We start from the raw sequence: 13,802 nt of genomic DNA, 5'->3' as shown, positions 1-13,802 counted from the left end.
CCTGCTTGGGCGGGAAGGAGGTTAAGGCGGTCGCTTTGTTCAGTTTCAGAAACTCGATGCCGCCCTTTACGTTGTGATAATTCGTGAAATCCCAAGGATTTCATTTCCTCAGCCCTGTGGTTAGGCGGCTTCCCCCTCCCTGAAGTTCTCGTGTCCCACTGGGGTCCTGTGTCTCCCCAGAGGACCGGGCGGGTAGATGCTGGGGAAACACGAAAATGAAAAGCCCCGGGCTGCTCAGAGCTCACGCTTAGAAACCTGCGACGGCCGGCTGGACGGCTGGTGAGTCGGTGTCCCTGCCCTGGCATTAGAGCCTGAGGGTGTCGGGGCCCCGGGTGTGCTGCGCAGCGATGTCTGTCGGCTTGGTGCGTCTCCTAGACATCAGCTCATCACCGGCCACAATATGCTCGCGGTTGGCCAAACGGGATTTGGCAGTAATCCGAGGGCCGTGCCTTGGGACTGATTGTATTAGGGCTCTGATCCGCTCTGGTCCCAGGCCTGGGGCACGGCGCTGGTGGAGGTTAATCCAGGCTGATCCTCCCCGAACTGTATCGTTAACAACCCTTGAAAGAGCTTTGGGGGAAAAAGTAGGAAATGTGTTTGGCCGGGACTGACCCACCTTCTCTCCGGTCTGGTTCTCGGGGCTCGTCGGAGGGATCCCGGGACGTGTGAGCGCTCAGCGATCATCGGGTCTGAGAGGGGCTCCCCTCCCCTGCCCCCCCTTCCTCCTTTCTAAAACCGGAATCCTAATTCGAGTCTTCAAGACCCTCTCTTAATAGATTGCTTTTTAGTGTAGCGTTAGGGTTATGGAAGAACCGAGCGGAAAACAGAGTTCCCGCACAGCCCGCGCCCCCTCCACTTCTCCCCTTGGCTGACTTGTATAGTGTGGCCGCTTTGTTGTCATGGATGAGCCACGATTGATACGTGACCATGACCGTGACCGTTAACCCAAGTCCTAGGGGACATTCCTGCACAGTCTTTGCTGCACCCTGCCCTGCCCGGGACGCAGAACAGGATTCCACCCAAAAAGGGATTTACCCCCCACCAAGGGGGGACGGGGCCCTCAGAGGGGGCAGCGGCTCAGGAGCTGCTGTGTCCAGCTGGGCAGAGAACCTCACAGAGAAGCTTCCGGAAGCTGTGGTGCAGGCTGGTGGGCACAGCTCCTCCTCCTTTCCTGCAGGGGCTCTGTGGGCATGTGACTGGGGTTGTCCTGGCATCGAGCCGGTGGGACAGGCTGCTCAGTCCCCCCACAGCGACCAGGATGCCCCTCCCCCCCGGAGAATGACCCACCAGAGCATGGGGGGAACCCTGAATTCTAGAGGGAGGGACAGTAGCGTTTGCACACAGCAGGGCTGGGCCAGCGCTCTGGAGAAGCCCCTCCGGTCGAGCTCTGATGGCGCGAAGTGGGTTGCGACGTGCCTTCCTCCCAGAGGAGCCGTCCTGTGCCAGCTGGGGCTGGGTCCTCAGTCCCGTAACCCGGAGATGCTGACGATGGGCTCTGAGGCGTGCAGCCCAGCACGACTCCCCGCTCAGGGGCTGCCCTGTCATCTCCCCTCGCGTCCGGTTCTCGGCCCTGCTTCCGACAGTTTCAAATCTCCAGCGTTGGCAGCTAAGGGTCCCGCTGCCTGTGACCCCCACTCACCGTTCGCCGGCCCCAGAACAGCACAGGCAGTAGAAACGACCAGGAAGTTACTGGTGGGAGCTCCGGGAGCATCTGGGCTTGTCATCCGCGTGTCTCCTTTCCCTCTGCCATTGACAGAGGAGGTCACGGAGGGCGCGGCTGCCTGAGAGACCCGCTCCAGCCACGCCTGCGTGCACCAGCCCCTGCCTGGGTCCCACGGCCTGCGGCAGGGTTCCGGCCTCTCCCATGTCATAGGCGAGCCCTGGGGGGACCTGGCCCATGTCACCGGGCTCTGTGGGGGCCTCCTGGTCTCCCCCGGCTACCCTGGCTCTGCAGGCCTTCCCTCAGCACCGACTGGGGATCTGGAAACCCTGGGGTCATGGCACACGTGCTGTGTTCAAGGAGTGCGGCGAAGCGTGGCGGCCGGCAGAACAGGTGCGGCCCCTGCACGGCGGGGTCTCCCCTCTCCCGGGATGCTGGACTGGACCCCGCGATGCTGGCAATGCTAGTGGGCCTGGGGGCTCCTCGGGGGCTGGGAACGGTGCCCTGGGGTTAGCGCAGAACCGGCTGCACCACCCGCCGCACGACCTTGCAGATATCCTAAAAGCCACTGAATTGGACACTTGAAAAGGGTGAATGAAGGTCGTGGTTGGTGAGTTCGATCTCCATGGAAAAGAGAAAGGAAGCGTGTGGCCAAGAGGAAGGAAGGTCCAGGTTGTAAAGTGCTGTCTGGGACGAACGTCCTTCCGACGTGGCCACCCCGATGGCTACTGTTGGAAACGACCTGTTTCCAGGTGTGATTTATCTCTCCCTCGGCACCGGGCCCTTTCCTCCAGAGCTTCCTCTGTGTGTCTGAGGTCTGTGTCCTGCACCTCCCCGGCCGTGCCTCGGGCTGGGGTCTGCGTGGGGTCGGCAGGCTCGGCCGTCATTCTCTCCACGTTTGGCACTAATATTTGAACGAGGGATCTCCGTTTCACTTGGCGGCCGGCGCTGCACATTCCGAAGCAGGTCCTGCTGCAGAGCCCCAGCTCCTCGTCCCTCTGCCGGCCGTCCTGGAGGGCTTGTGGTTCCCTCTGGTAGGAGAGTGAAAGTCCAGCACTTTGGCTTGGGTGAAGGTCGCAGGCACGGCCGGGCGCCAGTGGGTGCGTCTCGTAGCCTGTGGTCTCGGGAGCCCTGGGTCAGAGCTGCAGGGGTGCGTTGCTCACGCTGGCCTAGGCCAAGCGCAGCCAAGGTGGGGGCATCTGCGTGAGCACCCGTGTGTTCAAGTTCAAGTGCAGGGCCGGTGTTCCGGGGCTGAGGGTGGGTGTTTGCAGGGGATACATGAGAAGGCTTAGGATTCGTGCCACCATGTTCACAGTGGCCAGGAGGTGGGGACACCCAAGTGTCCTGTCAGTAACGTGTCCCCCACGCACTGCCCTGGGGACGGCCCCGAGCCCACGGTGCTCAGGGAGGGAACCAGACACAGAAGGCTCCACGGGGTGTGGGTCCACGTGTGTGACACGCCCAGACCAGGCTCCTCCACGGACCGGAAGGGGGCTCACGGGGGCCGGGGCTTAGGAGAGGCTGGTGGGTGACGGCGGACGGGGATGGGGTTGCTTTAGGCGTGACAGAAAGCCCTGAAGTGGCTAGCGGTGATGGTCGCACAACTCCGAAAATACTCAAAAGCACTTTATTGTGCAGCCTCTGTGCGGGGGGAGAAGCCTGTCTCAGTAAGACGGTCTAGAAAACCATGCTTGCCTGTCCCTCGGCCAGTCGCGTCATCGTCCCCTGGTTGTGCAACGAGTCACCCCGGGGGCAGCTGGGCGCAGGGTGCCCGGCACCCCTCCGGCACTAGGTTTGCAACGTCTTGTGTCTTTAATTGACTGAGAAGTAAAAACTTGAAGCATCATGTGCCTAGATGGCCCCTGCAGGGCTGAGGCAAGTCTCAGCCTCTGGGGTGAGGGCGGGAGCTGGCACTGGCCATGCAGGAGGCCCTCTGGCCGGCAGCAGGTCCCCCGCCCGATTAGGGCCGCCACCGCCGCTGCACCCCCCGGGACCGAGGCGTTCCTGAGCCCATGGCGCCACCTGCAGGCGGCAGTGGGGATTTCAGTTCTCCGTCCCGGCGCGGGTTGACAGCAGAGTGGCCCGGACTCCTGAAAGGGAACCAGCCTTTAAATCTTCGCGTTGAGTCGTTTTAAAAAATATATCTATTTATGTGAGAGAGAGAAAGCGCGTGGGGAAGGGGCAGAGGGAGAGAGAGAGCGTTCCAAGCCGACTCCTCTCTGAGCGCAGAGCCCGACGCGGGACTCAGTCCCACGACCCCAAGGTCATGACCTGATCTGAAGCCAAGAGTCGGAAGCTTCACCGACTGAGCCACCCGGGTGCCCCCGAATTGAGTTATTTTTATTTTATTTTATTTTTTTAATTTTTAATTTTAATTTTATTATTTTTTTAAGATTTTATTAATTTGTTTCACAAACAGAGATCACAAGCAGGCAGAGAGGCAGGCAGAGAGAGAGGAGGAAGCAGACTCCTTGCTGAGCAGAGAGCCCGATGCGGGGCTCGATCCCAGGACCCTGGGATCATGACCCGAGCCAAAGGCAGAGGCTTTAACCCACTGAGCCACCCAGGCGCCCCAAATTGAGTTATTTTTAAAAGACATTTTAATTTTAAAATGATTTTAGATTTCCAGGGGAGTTTCAAAGAGAGCTCCTGTCTGCCCACTGCCCAGCCTGCCCCGTGTGGCCGCGCCTTCCGGCCCAGGGTGCGTTTGTGGCAACCGCGCACCCACAGACCCAGCTGCACTCCACTCGCCTTCAGCAGTTTGCTCCCAGTGCCCTTCTCCTGCCCTGGGACCCCGTCCCAGACCCCACCTTGCATTTGCTCCTCGGGCCTCCTTAGGCCGACCCCAGTGACTTAGGGGGTGCCCTGGGGTGGGGCTTGACTCTGTTCCCACCTCTTCCTCGCAGAGTGACCGCGAGGGTCAAGCGATGTGGCCGAACAGCTTTACAGAACATGAAAGGTCACGCAATCAACCGACCCTTCCATCCACTGAGTTTGGAGCCTTTGGAAAATTCAGCAGGGACGACCTTGCAAACTTCTCCCAGACCTTTCTGGCAAGTTGCCGCCTTACGTCCCACTTCTACACCAGGCGGCCTGGCCTTGATGCTGGCAGGGCAGCCGAAAGACAGGCCCCCCAGAGGGGTCTTTAGGGCGGTCTGACCTTGAGGGCGAGACTCTTGTTCGTTGCCGCCCCCGGGGGACACGTGTGTCGGAGCAAATGTTGCCCCACTGAAGGGCTCCGTTTTTCTTCCAGGGAGCGGACGTGCAGTTCCCGAGCCTCGGCGGTGAAGACAGCTCAGCCCCGGGCACAGGTCAGTGTGCGATGTTTCCTTTGCCGCCGTCGGTGTGAACCCGGGTTCAGTTGGCCGTCCTGGGCCTGGGCGAGAGGGAGGGGCTTGGCTTGGTGTGGAAGGTAGCCCGTCCCGGGCCACTGCCAGGCACAGAGCCAAGTCCCTGGACGTGACGGGGTCCTCAAACCTGGTGCCGGTCCTGGTGACTGGGAGGCACTGCGCGGCCTCAGGAGGCCCCTGCGCTGAGCTCGGATGCCCGAGCTGTTGGTCTCATGCCCCATGGGTGTTGAGCGGCTTTTACCCTTCACTGGACCGAGGGAGGCTACAGCGGCTACAGCGGCCTGTGGTGGCCCCAGGCTCCCCTTCCGCCTGCCCATGAAGGGCTCTGCCACTGCCGAGCGGTGTTCTCTGTCTGGTGGTCTTCAGAGTGAACTTGGGTGTCCAGCAGGAGCTCTGACGGAGCTTCGACCGCTGTTGTGTTTCATTCACCAGCACGTGTGAGGGACGTTGGAATGCTGGATGGGTGTCTTCATAATGCTGGACGCTCCCAAACTGTGTGTGCGCGTGTTTAAATGAGAAAACGTCAGAAGAGGAGGCAGACCCTGGAGAAGCACATCCCATGGGTCGTCTCTGCGCAGCTTCTAGAAAAGGCCCGTCTGCAGGGACGGGAAGGTGCTTGCTGGCCACCAGGGCCTGCTGTGAGTGTGCGCCGGGAACTGCGTGGGGGGCGGTGGCTGGTGCCCTCACCAGGGACTCCTGGCCTTGTGTGCGCCCAGCGGGCGGGTTCTAGGGCATGTCACGTGCACCTCAGTAAGGCGCAGAGGATGTGGTTGGGCTTCGCTCAGGAGAGACGCCGTCCTTGGGGACAGAGGCCAGGAGCCAGGATGGGAGCCCTGGGCTGGGTGTGATGTGTGGGTACCCAGCGGGTCCCCTACAGATGATCTTCCAAGTGGCGTCCGTGTCGGAGTTGCCAGTCAGAGGGGTGTCTGGAGACCGCCAGCAGCCGGCTGGGTGGAGGGGGACGGATGTCCCGTAGAAGGGACAATGCAGGCAAAGGAGAAGCAAGGCCGCTAGAGCCCCCACCTGGTGACGGCGTGCCGGCGTCTTGCTGAGCGTTCACCCCCATCCTTCTGTGAGTTCCGTCCCCACGCGGGATTCTGGATAAATAGGATTTGCTCTCTAACGTGCTCCTTCTGCCTGCTGCGCTGCTTTCCCTTGTCAGGAAGCCTGCGTTTCCCTAACCTCTCCGGATGCTGGCTCAGCATTTCACATCACAGGCAACTGGGTTAGTCACTCCTTTTAAAATAACTTTACAGTGGATTTAATTGGTTTGTAGGGATGTTTATTTTCCTGTTTTTCCCTCTCTCTTTTTACATTCTGTGATGAATGTGTTCGCGCAAGCGTTGTGCGTCCTGGGCCGGCTGTTGAGCTCCTGCACGTAGGTTTGCCGTGCGTGGGAGAGAGGGAGAGAATCGGGGTGCCCTGGTTTCCCGTCCCGACAGCCGCTTGCCCTGTGCACGTGCCCGGTCTCCAGGGCCGTCTCCCCGGCCGTCTGAGCAGCCGGGCACGTCCAGCGCTGCCGGTCAGCCTGCGGGATTTCTGCATCCTCCCAGCCGTGCCTTCGGTAAGCAGGTGCCCCCGCGGACTGCCCCGGTGAGGGTCTGTCCCCGTCATCGGTGACCTTCTTCAGCTCTTCACACATGGTGCTTGAACTCTCCGTCTTTCTCTGCGTGGACACGGGCTGGTGTCCGTCCCCCCGCTGTGAATGCTTCTCTGAGCCGGGCATTCCCCTGTCCTCGCCGGGGGCTTTCTCCTGCCGACCGAGGACACTGGCTTTCTTTGGAGTTTCCCCAAATTTCAAGATGCTAGAGAGCGACTCACCTGCGTTTTGTTCCACCTCAGTCCCGGAACCAGACTCACTGAGGGTCTGACCCCACGCTGTGCGGGCTGGGGTGAGGGACGCTGCGCAGCGTGGCGAGGGGCGGACGTTGGTGGAGGGGCGCGCGGTGGCTCCCTGAGCCGGTGCATGGTGGGCGGGCCTGGCAGGGATCTCCGGCAGGGACTCCTCGGAGGGCGACTACCAGGCTTTGCCTGGCTCTGCTGTGGCTCACTGGTCCCTCGCGGACCACCTCCTGCTTGTCAGGCGCTGCGGAAGGCGTCTGTGGCGGACAGACAAGCAGAGCCCGGCCAGGGTTTCCCACCTCCAAGCAGCCGGGTGTCGCTGAGCGAAGGCCACCGCCGCCTGCCCCGGTGGTGGAAGCAGCCGAATGGTGAGCAGGAGTTTGGGTGCGGAGGTGCCGGGCAGGGGTTTCCGGCCGGGGTGCTGCCGTTCCCCCTGGTGGCCACGAGGGGGCAGAGAAGGCCCGCAGGCCGGGCTTGAGCCGGGTGTGCGTGGAGGTGGGGCAGGTGCCGGCAGGGGCGGCGGGCCTGGGCTGTTTCCAGCCGTCTGCCCATCCGTCCTGGAGTGCCGTGACCACCCTGCCCCGTCCTCCAGGATGTTGCAGCCCCGGGGTCCCCTGGCCACCCTGTCCCAGACCCCTTCACCGCCCCCGCAACAGATCCCAAACCTCCCGGATGGGGACCAGCATCGGATGGCTGGCCCCTTCCACTGCGGGGGGGGGGGGGGGGGGGGAAGCGCTGACTTTGCGACCTTGGGGGCGCAGGGGACCTGGACCTGGGCGCAGCCCTGTGGTCCGAGCAGAGGCCGTGGCGCAGAAGCGAAGGCCCCGGATGGGGGTGGGCAGCCTGGCCGCGGCAGCCCCAGCGCGAAGACTGAGTCTCGCTTCTGGAGCCTTCCCTCCCTCTTCTGGAGCAGCGGCTGCCGCTCCCGCCCCACGCGGCCCTTCCTTCGGGGGCTTACCTGGATGGACAGCACCAGTCCTCAGAAGCCCCCTGGGGTCTCCAGGGCCTGGACTCTGGCCGTGTCGCCCTGCGGCCCGTGTGGCCTAGCGTCGGTCCCTGTCACTCCTTCTCGTGGGAGCTTGCTGCCTGGGCACAGGGACGCCCTCCCACAGACTTTGTCCCCCCACCCAGCAGGGGTTTCTGGGTGAGTGCCTGGGCCAGGCCTGTGGGCCAGGCAGTGAACAGAACCGGCGAAACCCTTGGCTCCCACAGAGCTGATGTCCTAGCAGGGACTGGGGGCCACTGCGAGTTCCCCCGCCTCAGCTCTGCTGGCATCAGGCCCGTCACTGTCTGGGGTCAGTGTCCCACGCGTTGCTGGTGGGGGGGGGCGGCCCCGTCAGCCCCACCCACCTGCCGCCAGGAGCTCCTCCCTCTGTGGTGAAAACAACCACAGATGTCCCCAGACTTGGCCCGGGGTCCCCTGGGGGCAGGACGAGGACCGTGCCCTAATGGCTTCTGTCACATTGTGTCTGTAGCGGGGATCCTGGCCACTGGGTGGGTGTTCCCGCTGCCTGGAAGCTCGAGGGGCTGATGCTCGCCTCCCGGAACAGCCAGCCCGCGTCCTCCTGCCTGGCAGCTGCCCGGGACAGCTCAGACTTGGCACTGGAGGGCACTGGCCTTTCAGCCTGGGAGTCACCTGGGCTCCGGTGTTCTGGCCCTCGCCCGGTGCTAGCCACTTGGATGGGGCATTGTCTTTGAGCTGAATCCGGTGCCCAGAGCTGCGATGTCCGGCACGGTGGGCACGAACTACCGGCAGCCCTGAACCCCCGAAATGGGGCCACCGGGGAAATGAGACTCTGCATAGGCCAGTTTACATCTGTGATTCTTTACTGAGGGCGATGCTGCCCCCCGGGGACACTGGGCGGCGTCCGGGGACATCTGTGGTCGTCATACGGCAGGGGCAGCTCCGAGCCGGTGGGGCCAGGGATGCTACTCAGCCCCCACGGTGCCTGGGACTCCCCTGCAGAGTGGCCCGACCCCCACGTCCCTGGTGCCGGGGGAGGGGGAGGACATGTACTTCCCGGGAGTCTTGCTCCCGGCAGAGCGTGCAGAAGGGCTTCTTGACCTTCAACAGCAGAGTGTTGTTCTGACGGCTCCTCGCTCTCCTTGGAGCTGCGGGGCGTCTGCAGGGGTCGTCTGCAGAAAGCTCTGTGGAGCAAAGTCCAGCCCGCTGCCCCGCAGAGCGCTGCCCTCCCCCAGCTCGGCTCCCGCTTCAGGTCTGTCCCAGGTGTGTGGAAATGCGCCGTATTATCAGTTTTCCTGTGGACAAGCTGTTCTCCTGCAGGAACTGCCAAGATCCATGGTCAGAACCTTCAAACCTTCTGTTCGCGAAAGGTCACAGGGCTGCCGCCGCCTTCCCAACAGAAAACACATACGGAACGTCCGTGACCGGGGGCCCTGCCGCAGCCCACAGTGCCCAAAACCCTCTCCCTGCAGGCACTGACCCAGGGGCCACGCGGCCACGTCGTGGGAGGTCTGTGGACATCATGATCAGGTGGGTGGGGCTAGGGAGGCTGTTTGGCCCCCCCAGCACCCAGGATGTCCCTCCGAGAGTGACCTGCCCCAGAGTCCACCAGGGTGAGAGGAGGAATCCCCGCTGCCCCGGAGTCTAGCCCCGAAGGGGGAGTCAAGGTCACACCGTCTTGTCCACGTGCACCACTGCCTGGTTTCCACCCCTGCCGTCTCCTGGACCCTGTGGGCCAGGGTGTGCTGGAAAGTTCTGTCTCACGGGCTGGCTAGTGCTACCACCGCCTGAATTTACCGCCGGACAGTCAGGACCCCGGCGCGTTCACGTGGAGGATTGCTGAGGCAGGGGCCCCCTCTGTGGGGCCGCTAGGACTGGAGCAGCCCGGTGGCCACACGGGGTCGGAGACCACACCTCGTGGGCACAGGGATGTTGCTGGGCACCTGCTCACACGGTCAGCCTCCCTCGGGCAGTGCACGGCGCACATGCGCCCGTCGTGGTCACCCAGCTGCAGCCTCCTGACTCGAAACACAGGGTGGCAGTCACGTATGACAGGAAGGTGGGGGCAGGGGGACAGGAGCCACGTGGTGGGCAGCGGGGTCCCTGCGTCTTCCCAGGCCCACCCTCAGCTGATTCCCTTGGAGCTGGTGGGTTGGAACCTCCTCATTTCCTTCCCTTCCTCTTCGTGTTCTCAGTCCACAAACGTCTGTGTGCCGGGGCCCCGCCGGGCTGACCTGCTCGTCGCTGCTGGCAGAAGCCCCGGGGCAGGACAGAGAGCACAGCGTCCACGGGACAGAGCAGGTGCGCAGGACAGGGGCCAGGCATAGCCTGGAGGGGCCTGCTGGGGCGTGCTCAGCAGCGGGAGGCAGGGGGGGACCCGAGGGCCCGAGAGCTCCTGCCAGGCACCCAGTGCAGGCCCGTGGCCGCTGGGGGCCCACCTCTAGCGGCCCCAGACGGAATCACCGGTGGTCTCTAAGCCCCCGTGTGCCGATAACCGGACAGGAGGCCTTTGGAGGGTGACGCTGTGTCCTCTAGTAGGACCCGTCTTGGTCTTCGGGCGTAGTTCCTGGCTCGCCGCTCCCCAGACTTGTGACAGTCAGAGCGAGAGGAGCGTCCCCTGTGTCCCCTGTACGTGACTGACCGGGACAGTGGCCGGGACACCCCGGGGTGCTCTGCTTGCCATCTCGCAGAGCGTGTGGTGGGTGACCGCACTCACGCAGCACCGTGGTTCGGCTCCTGGTTCTGCAGGTCAGCAGTGTAGACGCTGTGGCAGCTGCTGTATCCAGAGCCCCACCGGGCTCGGCCAGAGCCGAGTGCTCAACGAGGCGCAGTGGAGAAAGAAGCCGTCTCCACCATTGCTCTGGCGGTCGGCAGGATTCAGCTTCTTTGTGTTGCTGGCGGCCAGCCAGGGGCCACCCTGAGCTCTTAGAGGCCACTCTTGGGTCCTGTCGTAGCCATGTGGCCTCCTCACACTCCCAGCCTCTGGCGTCAGGGAGGTCCCCGACCCTTTGACGGGCTCACCTGATGAGGTCAGGCCCACCCAGGTGCGTCCTTTCTGATTAACTCGGAGTTGACCGATGTGGAGGCTTAATTCCGTCGTTCAGACCCCTTCTTCCATACCAGTCGTCTGTGCAGGGCATGGCATCTCATCCTGTTCCCAGGCCCCGTCCACACCCAGGGTTCGTCCGCACGGCGCCCTAAGCAAGGAGCCAGGATCCTGTCGGCCACACAGGGGTGGAAGGGAGCGGAGTCCGGGAACAGCCAGGCCTGAGCCGGGGCGCACAGGCGGTGTCCGCATCCTCCCCCTCCCACTGCCAGCCCCTCCTTGCCGGGGGTGTGGCCGGGACTCGAGGGTCAGGGCTCGGGGGACGGAGGGTTTGGGGAATGCACGGCCAGCTTGTCCCACTTACACCTAAACGGACGCAGGACTCCACCCAATGTTTTAAAAACCTGTATTTTGAAATAATTACAGATTTCTAGGAAGTTGCAAGCTCTCCCACGGCACAGTCTTGTGCGCCCTCCGTCCAGCTGCCCCCAGTGGGGGCAGCTCTGGTCCCTAGAGTGCAAAACCAGGCATTCAGCACGGGGACCATGTGGGCCGTGGTTCCCTTGGGTGGGCCACACGTGCGAATTCAGCCCTGCCCCGTCGAGGAGTGTGCAGGACTGTTGGGCCCATAAGGCGGACAGAGTTCCTCTTGCGCGTGTGTGCAGACGGGGGGCGTGTGCCTCAGGGGCGCCGCATGCCCCGCCCAGTGTTCCAGGCCATGGTCTCTTCCCCCCCCCTTCAGGGGGGCCTTGCCCGTCCCTCTTCAGGCAGCCAGTCCCTGCGGCGGGTCCATTTGCAGAAGGGGAGAAGCCCTCGTGGGTCAGAAGGCTCAGGTTCAAGTCCAGGTGCATCTCCTAGAGGCACGCACACCCGCAGCTCCCCGGACCTTCCTGAACATGGAGGCCTGGCCCCGAGCCCACTGCCGGCCTGGCTTCCTCAGGACGGCCACAAATGACTGTGAGGGGCTCTAGGTCCTTCCAGGGGAGAGAGCCTGTCCTCATCCCCCCGTCCGTCCTGCCCGACCCCTGGCGACCGACCGCGATACCCCGGCTTCGCCCGGAGTCCTCGGCTGTCTTCTCCGCGCCTCGCAGAGTCTGCCGCGTAGGAGCTGCTCCGTGGGGTGGGGCTCTGTGTTTCTCCCTCCGCACGGTACCGACCGTAGCCGTGCGGGCCCCGTCTTCCAAGGTGGTGCCCCAGCCGGGTGCCCGCTGCTGTCCACGCCCCGTCTGGTCCCTGCTCCTCGGGTGCAGGGAACCTGGGGGCAGACGGGATGCCACTCTCGCCGTTGGGCTGATGTGGAACGGCAACAGGGATTTTGCAGATACAGGAAGATCCCTAATCGGTTGACTCTGGGTTCATCAGAAGAGACGGTGCCTGGGTGGGCCTGGCCTAATCAGGCCAGCTCTTGAAAGAGACCAGAAGCTTATCCTGAGTCCTGAGGTTCGTGGGTGCGGGGGCTGAAGGACGGGGACAGGGAGTTCGTGTTGACCAGTGGTTCGGGTGTGCAAAGTGAAAAAGTTGTAGACGTCCATCGCACGTGGACACAGATGTCTTCCTGCTAACGAGCGTACTTGTAAAAACGGGGAGATGGTTGTGTGCTTGTTACCGGAAGAGAGAGAGACACACGGAAGAGCAGGAGCAGACACTGCCGCCGCGAAGCCAGCCGTCGTGTCACAAGTGTTAGGAGCAGTGCCCGTCCGGGAGCCAGCTTGGAGGGGGCCGGGTCCCGCCGCGGCACATGCGCGCTCAGCCCCACCAGCAAGCGCATGGTGGGGGAGGGCCCGTCGTGTCTGTGTCACAGACGAGAAAACAGTGGCAGAGGAGCTGAGTGACTTGCCCGGGGCCACATGGTCGTGTTTTATGACGTTCAAGGCCGCTGCGTCCATCCCTGGGGCCGGATCGGAGGCTCCACCTGGTCAGGCATCTCGCCTGACTGCTCGCGGGTTCTTCGTGCGTGTGTGGACGAAGGAGAGAAGGCTCCAGCCTGGTCCTCACCCGACCTCCGGCCCCGAGAGGGGGGTCAGACCGGGCCCGGTGACACGTCGGGGACCGGGCACAGAGCCCGGGAGGAGTAATGATCCCATGCGGCTTCCTCGGCAGAGTCATCAATCTCCGGAGCTGAGCCCTGAGCTCATTAGCTTCCTGGAGCGCGACGTGCTGTCCCTGGCTCCTGACTCATGTTCCTGCTCATCCAGACCTCTGCTCCCTGCCAAGGCGGGCTCTCAGAGCCGGGCACCCTCTAGCCCACGTGGGGCTCGCGGAGCCAGGAGCAGCCGAGGAACAGAGAGCGAGGCCTGGCAGCACTCCCGGCGGGTGTTTCTGGCACTGGGCTGCCCGCTCTGGGCACGAGGACAGGCACACGGAGTTCGCGGGCAGCACCCAGGGTAACGGCTGCGGTCACACCGGCTCGTCCCCCTGGCAAACCATTAGCCAGGCTAGCTGGCTCCCTGGGCACCGTGGACACTGGCCTGTGCCTTGGGCACTGCGGGTGGGGGTCAGGCAGGATCCTGGCCCCACCCACTTGCTGCCAGGAGCTCCCCCCGCCCCAGTCATGACAGCCACAGATGTCCCTAAGTCACCAGTGTCCCCTGGGGCAGGACTGCCCTGGGCGAGACCCTAATTGAGCAAACTGATGGTGACAGTCCTGCTAGAGAGTGAGAGCAGGTGCTCAGGGAGGCCTTCCTGGAGGAGGTGATGACTGAGTTGAGGTAGGCGATGCCCTGGAGCTGACTGGGGGCAAAGGACCTTCCAGGTGCACAGCAGTGGATGCTGGTGCCAGACCTGGGGGCGCAAGCTGAGGGAGGGGAGGCCTAGAGGCCCGGAGCAGAGTTCGTGCATTATCCCGAGGGTTCCAGGCCCACCGTGGCAACGACGAGCTGCCCTTGTTTTCCAGATTAGGAAACCAGAGAAGGCGACGGTGCCCGGTCCCCCCCACCCCAG

The 13,802-nt window shown here is 63.4% G+C and overlaps 1 protein-coding gene across 1 annotated transcript in view; it reads left to right on the top strand.

Annotated features, from left to right (window-relative positions):
* The window catches only part of GNG7 (G protein subunit gamma 7), a 113,899-nt gene that overhangs the window by 26,248 nt on the left and 73,849 nt on the right, over positions 1–13,802 (top strand). Inside the window, exon 2 of the mRNA XM_032359067.1 lies at positions 4,914–4,971. The gene's annotated coding sequence lies outside the window, so the exon portion shown is untranslated. The remainder of the gene's footprint in view (positions 1–4,913; positions 4,972–13,802) is intronic.

Source organism: Mustela erminea, chromosome 1, assembly GCF_009829155.1.
Source record: "Mustela erminea isolate mMusErm1 chromosome 1, mMusErm1.Pri, whole genome shotgun sequence".
Lineage (NCBI taxonomy): Eukaryota > Metazoa > Chordata > Mammalia > Carnivora > Mustelidae > Mustela > Mustela erminea.
Note: the sequence above shows the minus strand (reverse complement) of the source record. Positions and strands in the feature narration are given on the sequence as shown.